The sequence below is a fragment of the Mesocricetus auratus genome, unplaced genomic scaffold, assembly GCF_017639785.1.
Source record: "Mesocricetus auratus isolate SY011 unplaced genomic scaffold, BCM_Maur_2.0 Super-Scaffold_100004, whole genome shotgun sequence".
Lineage (NCBI taxonomy): Eukaryota > Metazoa > Chordata > Mammalia > Rodentia > Cricetidae > Mesocricetus > Mesocricetus auratus.
The window spans coordinates 115,848,709-115,857,996 of NW_024429189.1; the positions used below are offsets into that span (position 1 = coordinate 115,848,709).

Here is a 9,288-nt window from a genome sequence, read left to right on the forward strand (position 1 = left end):
CCACATGAAGAAACTGGAGAATAATTACATTACAGAATTAACAGCAAAGTTGAAAGCTATAGAACACAAAGAGGCAAACTCACCCAGGAGGAATAGATGCCAGGAAATAATCAAATTGAGGGCTGAAATCATTAAAATAGAAACTAGGAAAACAATACAAAGATTCAATGCAAGAAAGTGTTGGTTCTTTGAGAAAATCAACAAGATAGACAAATCTTTGCCCAAACTTACCAAACAGCAGAGTGTGAACATGCAAATTAACAAAATCAGAAATGAAAAGGGGGACATAACAACACACTCTGAGGAAATTCAGAGAATCATCAGGTCATACTTTGAAAACATGTACTTCACAAAATACGAAAATTTAAAGGAAATGGACAATTTTCTGGATAGCTATCACTTGCCAAAATTAAATAAATAACAGATAAGTAATTTAAATAGACCTATAACCCCTATGGAAATAGAAGCAGTCATCAAAAGACTCCCAACCAATAAAAGTCCAGGTCCTGATGGCCTCAGTGCAGAATTCTACCAGAAATTCAAAGAACAGCTTATACCAATTCTTCTCAAAGTATTCCTTCCACACAATAGAAGCAGAAGGGTCTTTCAAACTCTTTCTACGAGGCTTCAATAACCTTGATACCCGAACCACTCAAAGACACAACTAAGAAAGAGAACATCAGACCAATATCATTCATGAACATTGATGCAAAAATGCTCAATAAAATACTGGCAAATTGTATCCAAGAAAACCTCAAAACAATCATTCGCTATGATCAAGTAGGTTTCATTCCAGGGATGCAGGGATGGTTCAACATACAAAAATCCACCCATGTAATCCACCATATAAACAAGCTGAGAAACAATCACATGATCACCACACTAAATGCAGAAAAAAACTTTGACAAAATCCAACACCCTTCATGATAAAGGTCTTGGAAGGATCTGGGATAACAGGAACATACCTAAACATAATTAAAAGCTATATACAGCAAACCAACAGCCAACATCAAAATAAATGGACAGAAACTCAACCCGATTCCTCTAAAATCAGGAACAAGACAAGGCTATCCACTCTCTCCATACCTTTTCAATATTGTACTTGAAGTTCTAGCTAGAGCAATATGACAAAAAAAGGAAATCAAGGGGATACAAATTGAAAAGGAAGAGGTCAAACTTTAACTATTTGCAGATGATATGATAGCTTACATAAATGACCCAAAAACTCTACCAGGGAATTCTTACAATTGATTAACACCTTCAGCAAAGTGGCAGGCTACAAGATCAACTCAAGAAAATCAGTAGCCCTACTATATACAGATGATTAAAGGGCTGAGAAAGAAATCAGAAACATCACCCTTTACAATTGCCACAAACAACATAAAATACCTTGGGGTAATGCTAACCAAACAAGTGAAAGACCTGTATTTCAAGAACTTTGAGTTTTTAAAGAAAAAAGTAAAGAAAACATCAGAAAATGGAAAGATCTCCCATGGTCTTGGATAGGTAGGATCAATGTAGTAAAAATGGCAATCCTGCCAAAAGCAATCTACATATTCAATGCAATCCCCCATTAAAATCCCAGCACAATTCTTCACAGACCTTGAAAGAACAATAATCAATTGTATGGAAAAACAAAAGACCCAGGATAGCCAAAACAACCCTGTTCAACAAGGCAACATCCGGAGGCATCACCATCCCTGACCTCAAGCTCTATTATAGAGCTATAGACCTGAAAACAGCTTGGTATTGGCACAAAAATAGACAGGTAGACCAATGGAATCGAATTGAAGACCCTGATATTAACCCACACACGTACGAACATCTGATCTTTGACAAAGAAGCTAAAAATATACAATGGAATAAAGAAAGCATCTTCAACAAATGGTGCTGGCATAACTGGAGGCTGGCATGTAGAAGAATGCGGATTGATCCATGTTTATCGCCATGCACAAAACTTAAGTCCAAATGGATCAAAGACCTCAACATAAATCCAGCCACACTGAACCTCTTAGAAGAGAAAGTGGGTGGTACCCTTGAACGAATTGGTACAGGAAACCACTTCCTGCGTACAGTGAGGTCAACAATTAATAAATGGGACCTCCTGAAGCTGAGAAGCTTCTGTAAGACAAAGGACATAGTCAACAAGACAAAAAGGCAGCCCACAGAATGGGAAAGGATATTCTCTAACCCCACATCTGACAGAGGGCTGATCTCCAAAATTTACAAAGAACTCAAGAAGCAAGTCTCCAAAACACCAAAGGATACAATTAAAAAGTGGGGTGCAGAACTAAATAGAGAATTCTCAATAGAGGAGTCTAAAATGGCTGAAAGGCACTTGAGAAGTGCTCAACATCCCTAGCCATCTGGGAAATGAAAATCAAAACAACTCTGAGATGCCATCTTACTCCTGTCAGAATGGCTAAAATCAAAAACACCAATGAAAGTTTATACTGGAAAGGCTGTGGAGAAAGGGGAACACTCCTCCACTGTTGGTGGGAGTGCCAACTCATACAGCCACTTTGGAAATCAGTATGGAAATTCCTCAGAAAAACGGGAATAAGCCTACCGCATGACCCAGCAACTCCACTCTTAGGCATATATCCAAAAGATGCACATCCATACAAGGACATCTGTTCCACTATGTCTGTCGCAGCATTATTTTTAACAGCCAGAACTTGGAAGCAACCTAGATGCCCCTCAACTGAAGAGTGGATAGAGAAAATGTGGTACATTTATACAATGGAGTACTATTCAACAGAATAAAACAATGGAATCCTGAAAATTTGCAGTCAAATGGATGGCATTAGAAGAAATGATCCTGAGTGAGGTAACCCAGTCACAAAAAGACAAACATGGTATGTACTCTTTCATATATGGATTTTAGACATAGATCTGGGGAGTGTCTGCCCACAATCCCAGAGCCATAGAGTCTGGGGAACAGAATCTTTATCCAATGGCTGATGGAAGCAAAGGCAGACTCCCACAGCAAAACACTGAGCTGAACTCAAGGAACCCAGTGACAGAGAGGGAGGACTGATAAGCAAAGGGGTTAAGACTGGGCTGGTTTAACCCCCAGAAACAGCTGACCTGATAAGGGTTAGCTCTTGAATCCCAGACTGATGGTTGGGAATTTAGCATGGGACTGATCAAGACCCTTGAATGTGGGTGTCAGTGAGGAGGCCTAGGCAATCTACTGGGCCTTGGGTAGTAGATCAGTATTTATTCCTGTCATACAAGTGGACTTTGGGTGCCCATCCAACAATGAGAGATGCACTCTCAGCCTGGACTCTTGGGGGAGGGTCTAGGCCCTGCCCAAGATGAAATGACAGATTATGGACACACCCATGGAGGGTCTCACCCTCCCTGGGGAAATGATGGGGCATTGGGGGGGTTGGTGGGAGGATGTGAGGGAGGGGAGGGAAAGGGAGAGGGATCTGGGATTGACATGTGAAGCAACCTTGCTTCTAATTTAAATTTAAAAATTAAAATTAAAAAAAACAAGCCTTGAGTCTCTTCTTCCATCAGGCTTTAGGCATGAATGCCACCTTCGAGATGAGCTTGCCAATTGTTTGCTTGTTGTTGCTGTAGCTGTTTTATCAGGTTCTCGGGAAGTAGCCCAGGCTTGCTTCAAACACACAAACCTGCTTCATCTTCTGCCAAGATCTGAGATGGTGATCCAAGATCCAAGATTCCCATGCCCTGCTGAGTTGAACTTTTGTCCTGGGCTCCAGGCACACCTTCATGTGTGACCTGTGTGAGACCAGGCTGACCACATCTGCAGACCCTGTTTGTTAGGTGTCACCATCTTTGCAAAGTATCCCTTCCCCCATCACACAGAAAGTTGGCTGTACCAACCACATTCTTACAAAACAGCTTAATTTATCTAATAGCAAAAAAAAATGAACTCCTGCTTTAGAGTCTATAGAGAGCTGCCATTTTCTTTGAGCATCAAAACACAGTTGAAAGCTGCTTAAATCAGTATCTTCCAGTTAAAACTCTAATTACAATTCCTTGGATTTTGCCTAGGCTGATATGCCTCCAGTGAGTCACATGGATATGGAAGGAGATTCAAAAAAGTGGTTTGTGGTTACAAACAAACTCATTCAAAGCTGATGCTGCTGGAGAGAGGGATGAAGAAGGTGTGATGTCCATTCTTGGCTGTCAACTTGACTATATCTAGAATTAACTAAAACCCAAGTCACTGGGTACACCTGTTGGGAATTTATTTCTTACTTAAGCCATTTGAAGTGGGAAGATCTACGTCTAATTCAGATCCTTTGAGGTGGGAAGATCACACTTTAATCTGGACCACACCCTTTGCTGGCAGCCTATTTAAAGGACATGCTCTCTCTTTGCTTGTTTGCTCTCCTTGGCAATGTCATTCCTTTCTGACATTAGAACTGAATTCTTCAGGATCCTGGCATATATCAAAGATGAGCTAAGACATCCAGACTCATTAACTGGGTAATTACTAGATGTTTGTAGACAGCCATTGTTGGAATAGCTGGACCACAGCCTATACGCCATTCTAATAAATTCCATGTATATTCATTGTTTCAATTCTGTCACTCTAGAGAACTGAGTAATAGAGAAGGAAAGAGGAAGACAGAGCAGTGAAGATCTCACTCTGCAGAAAAGCTCCCCAGGGAGGCAGCCATCAGAAGGCCACCTGTGTTGTCGCTGTCTGGTCAGGTGTCACATATCTATCCCTCCTTCCTGGGAAATGAATATTCCCATAAGGATGAGAGCTCGGAGCACCCCATTCACATTGCTGTTTACTTCCATTGCAGATGCAAGTCCTGTACCAGAGGAGAGCTTGTTCCCACTTTCCCAGCCTCTGTCCCTACAATCAAGGCCAGTGAGCCTTTGTCCAGAAGGTTCTCTCCTCCCTGTCCTCCCAATTTTGAAGTCATTGGTTCAACACATTGGACTTTCCTGGTTTCCTTACTATGATCTTCTGTCCCTTCTCTGCAGGGAGTCAGCCTTTGCTCAAGACTCCCCAGGAGTAGAGTCACACAACACACACCTAGAGGCTTTTTCTCTTCATTGATTAGAATTGCCTTCATCAGATTGGCCTGTAGACACATTTGTGGTGCCTTTTCCTGACTAATGAATGTTGTGGGAAGGCCCAGCCTTCTGTTGGCAGTGTTGCCCCTAGATAGCTGAGATGGTCTTGGGTTGTATAAAAAAATAGCTGAGTAAGCCATGAATAACAAACCAGTAAGATTTATTAGTCTGTGTTCTCTGCTTCAGGTCCTGGATCGGGTTCTTGCTTTGACTTCTCTTGGTAGAAAGCAAAAGCAGCAGTGTAGTAGTGTAGGTAGAGGCAGATGGATATAGGCCAGCCCAGCCTGCTCTATAGAGCAAGTTGAAGACTAGCTGGGAAGTATACTAATCAATCTGAAATCTGCGCTGGTGGGTGTGTGTGTGTGTGTGTGTGTGTGTGTGTGTGTGTGTGTGTGTGTGTGTGTGTGTTTAAATAAAGTACTTGCCTGAGTTTAGATATGATGAGGCCTGAATAGCCCCAAAAATTACAGCATAGCTTTAGGGACAGTTTGAAAAGGCCATTACACCATCCTGTATATTTAGTAACATGCTTATTAGTATAAGTATCAGTGTCACACAGAGTGAAGCATAACCATTATCCTTGCTATAACTGTTATTGTAGAGTGGAGAGAGTCTCTGTTAATGTTTGGATGGTGTGGAATGACACTACCAGCTCATAGGTTGGAACGCTCTGCAGTAGGTGCTGTTTGGAAAGCTATAGAGATCTTGGGAGATGTGGTATAGCTATAAGAACAGGATCACCTTATAAGAGGAGGCGACTGCCAAAGCTGAGTGGCCAGCCACCTCCTGGAACCCTGCTATGGTCATCATTTGCTTTAACAACCTTGACTTACTCCCCATTGTCAATTATGGATGCCACCTCCTATTTCCTGGAAACATGAAAAGTATAAAACTCAGCTCTACACTATGTAAAAGTGTAGGTATCTGGGCTTTGTTGTGGCCCATTAGGAGAAAGATACTTCCCCCTAGTCCAAAGACTGTTCTCACTCTGGCTCTGCTGAGTCCTGTCATTAGTAGTGCTCAGAATGTTACATCCTATTCTCCCATCCTTTTAATAAAAGTGAATGCATCCTGGGCCTGTAGAAAATGCTAGATTATCACCCATGAGAGGTGGCTCAGCTGAAGCCATGCTATGAGAAGATGGGAGGAATAATTGTGTCCCTACTGGGAGTCATGCTTCCAAAAGACCCTCCTCAAAACTGATGCTTGCAGCTTTCCCCATGTAGCACCACAGAGCCTGCTCAGATTTTCAGTCTTCTCCCAGAAGAATATTCCCCCCTTCTAATTCTGGGGGTTTTTTTTGTAGCACCAGTCGCAGCTCTCTGAGATGTATTCCTGCACACTCTGGAACATTCTCCAAAGCCTCTCTACCCAGTTCCTCCACATGGCTGGCTTGCTAGACTCCACTGCTTCAGGGATGGCTTTCTCCCATCCTCTTCAACATCTTCTTGCTTGCTTCCACTTCTCTGTCTGTCTCTCACACTGAAATAAAGTCGTGTAGGAGCTTCTTTCAAGTCTTACTAAATTCTTTTATTCCTTAGACTAAAAGCCCAAGAAGAGAAACCCCAGTACTTCCAGAACCCCCTCATAGCACGAGCCTAAATAAAGCCCTTCCTCCCCTAAGGAGTTTACTGTCAGGGCATTGGTCTCAGTGAAATGAAAAGTGACAGATAGGGATAGACCCAAGTGTGAGACCAAAATGTGAAAAAAGCTGCTGAGGGTTGTGCCAGCTGTGATTGGTCCACTGATGCTCTGATCTCACAAGGAGTCATTGTGAGGAATGACAGCCAGCTGTCCCTATAGGGCACTGTCTGGAGCTGGTTTGGATCCTTCTTGCAGAGCCGTTTGGTGGTGATCTGTGGGACTTGGAGGTTGATGGTTGGTTGGACTTGGTTGGTGGTTGGTGGTTGGATTGGATTTGAATGTTGATGATTGCTTGGACTTCCACATCCACCATCTGCCACACTCTAACATAGTGCTTTCCTGCTGTTCGTTTGCACAGGCTCAGAGGTTTGGGTTTTTATTTATGTGTACTTATACATTTGGGTGTTTTGCTTTCAGCCTTTGTCTTATTTTATCTTTCTTCATGACTTAACAATCATACACATTCATTTTTGTTTGTTTATTTATTTTCTTGATTTTTTTTTTGGTTTTTAGACACTGGGTTTTCTCTCTAGCCCTGGCCATTCTGGAACTCACTCTGTAGACCAAGTTGGCATCCCATTTGGAGATTGGCCTGCCTCTGAGTCTTGAGTGCTGAGATTAAAGACCTGTGCCACCATTTTTCTTTCCCTAACTTATTTTCCTTTGTCATTCTAAAATTATGACTCACTTCTTTTCAATTTGACCTTCGTATGTACTAATTGCACAAAGGCACCTACCTCACTAACATTTTGCACACACACACTTTGATTGTGTAAGCCACATTCTGCTACTCCTAACCCATCACTCCTATTATCATCCAGATGCCTCACAGTGCCCCTTTCAGCCCATCTCCAAACCACCCAGATCCTGAAGAACATAATGGGGAAAACTTGTGATATTTGTCTGTGTTGGGCTAGGTTATTACATGCAACACAGTAGCCTTAAATTACCTCCATTTCCAGAAAATGACAAATTTTCAATCTTCTTCATAGGCACTGTGTGATTCTTGCCCCTAATCCTGTTTGTATACTTTCAGTTTTTCAGTTGGGGCATGTGACATCCCACCTATTCCTGGGTAAACTTATCTTGATGCTCAGCTGTGGCCTTTAACTCGGGGCCTTCCCCTCCTGATGGGTTCCTTATTCAAGAGAATCAATGTTTTGCCCTTTGAAATGGGAATCCTCCTTCTCCTGACTTTTTTGTTTTTCTCTTTCCTTTTCTTTCCTTGCTGCTCTGATCCTTCATTCTTTCCATCCGCTGTGTTTGTCCTTGTTGTGTTCTTGTTTTCCTGTGCCCATGAGGCATAGCCTGTTTCTTGGGGGTGTCTCTTATGGCTAATCTTAGAATTTGTAGTGATGAAAAGAGTTACTAGAAGGGATTTAATTTCTTTTCTCTGCCATCTTTATTTGTTGTTGCCACTGGTCACTTCTACTGGGAGAAGCAAGGCACAATGACGATGACAAGAAAGCTCACAACCAGTTCCTTTGAAGGACACACCCTGGCCAAGGATTATTATGTCATGGGCACCCTAGGTGAAGGATCCTTGGGAAAAGTCAAAGTGGCTCTCCACCTTGTGACCCAGACCCTGGTCGCCATCAAAATACTGAAAAAGGGCACGAGTACAGAACCCCTGATCAGCTGTGAGGTCAAGCTCCTGAAAACTATACAGCACCCTCACATAGTGCAGCTGCTGCAGGTCATCGAGACCAAGCAGAAAACATACCTGGTGATGGAATGCGCCTCCGGGGGACCCCTGCTGAAACGTGTCACTCAGTGTGGACATCTAGATGAGGAGGAGGCGCGTACTCTATTCCGGGAACTGGCTTCGGCCGTCAAATATATCCACAGTCACAACATTGCCCACAGAGACATCAAGCTTGAGAACATCCTACTGGATTCGGAGGGGCACATCAAACTCAGTGACTTTGGTCTGGGAAAAAGATTCGCCTCTGGGGAAAAGGTCAAGGGCTTCTGGGGCACAGCTGAATATTGTGCCCCTGAGGTGTTCGGTCCCACAGAATATGAAGGGCTTCCCACTGATATCTGGAGCCTTGGAGTGGTTCTCTACCATCTGGTGACCGGATCCCTCCCCTTCAGAGAGACCGAGCACGCTGATATAAAGTCACAGATTCTATCCAGAAACTGTTGGATACCGCCTCACCTCTCCCCAGAGCTTCAAGACATACTGAACCGATTAATGACAGTGGACCCCACACAGAGGCCCCTCATAGGGGAAGTCACGGCACACCCATGGCTGCGCCATGAGGAAGACTCATTGATTTCCTTGACAGAAATCCCAAGAGAACCAGACCCCAACCTTGCCTTCCAGATGTTTTCAATGGGATACAAAATTCAAGATATCAAAGATGCCTTGAATCAAAAAGAATTTACTCGTGCCATGGCAACCTATTTAATTCTTCAAAAGAAGCAAAGGCAGTGTAGAATTGACCACGAAGGAGAGCAGGATGGTACAATGGCACCTGAAAAACCTCCCAACCTTCCTCTGCCTCTAAGGAGTGGGTCCAGTGCCCCTAGCCTTCCTACCTCCACTTTGTCCTCTCTCCCTGAACCGCC

The 9,288-nt window shown here is 43.1% G+C and overlaps 1 pseudogene; it reads left to right on the top strand.

The window, feature by feature from the left end:
• The first annotated feature begins 8,164 nt into the window (after nt 1-8,164).
• On the top strand, nt 8,165-8,979 carry LOC101828640 (annotated as a pseudogene).
• The last annotated feature ends 309 nt before the right edge of the window (nt 8,980-9,288 follow it).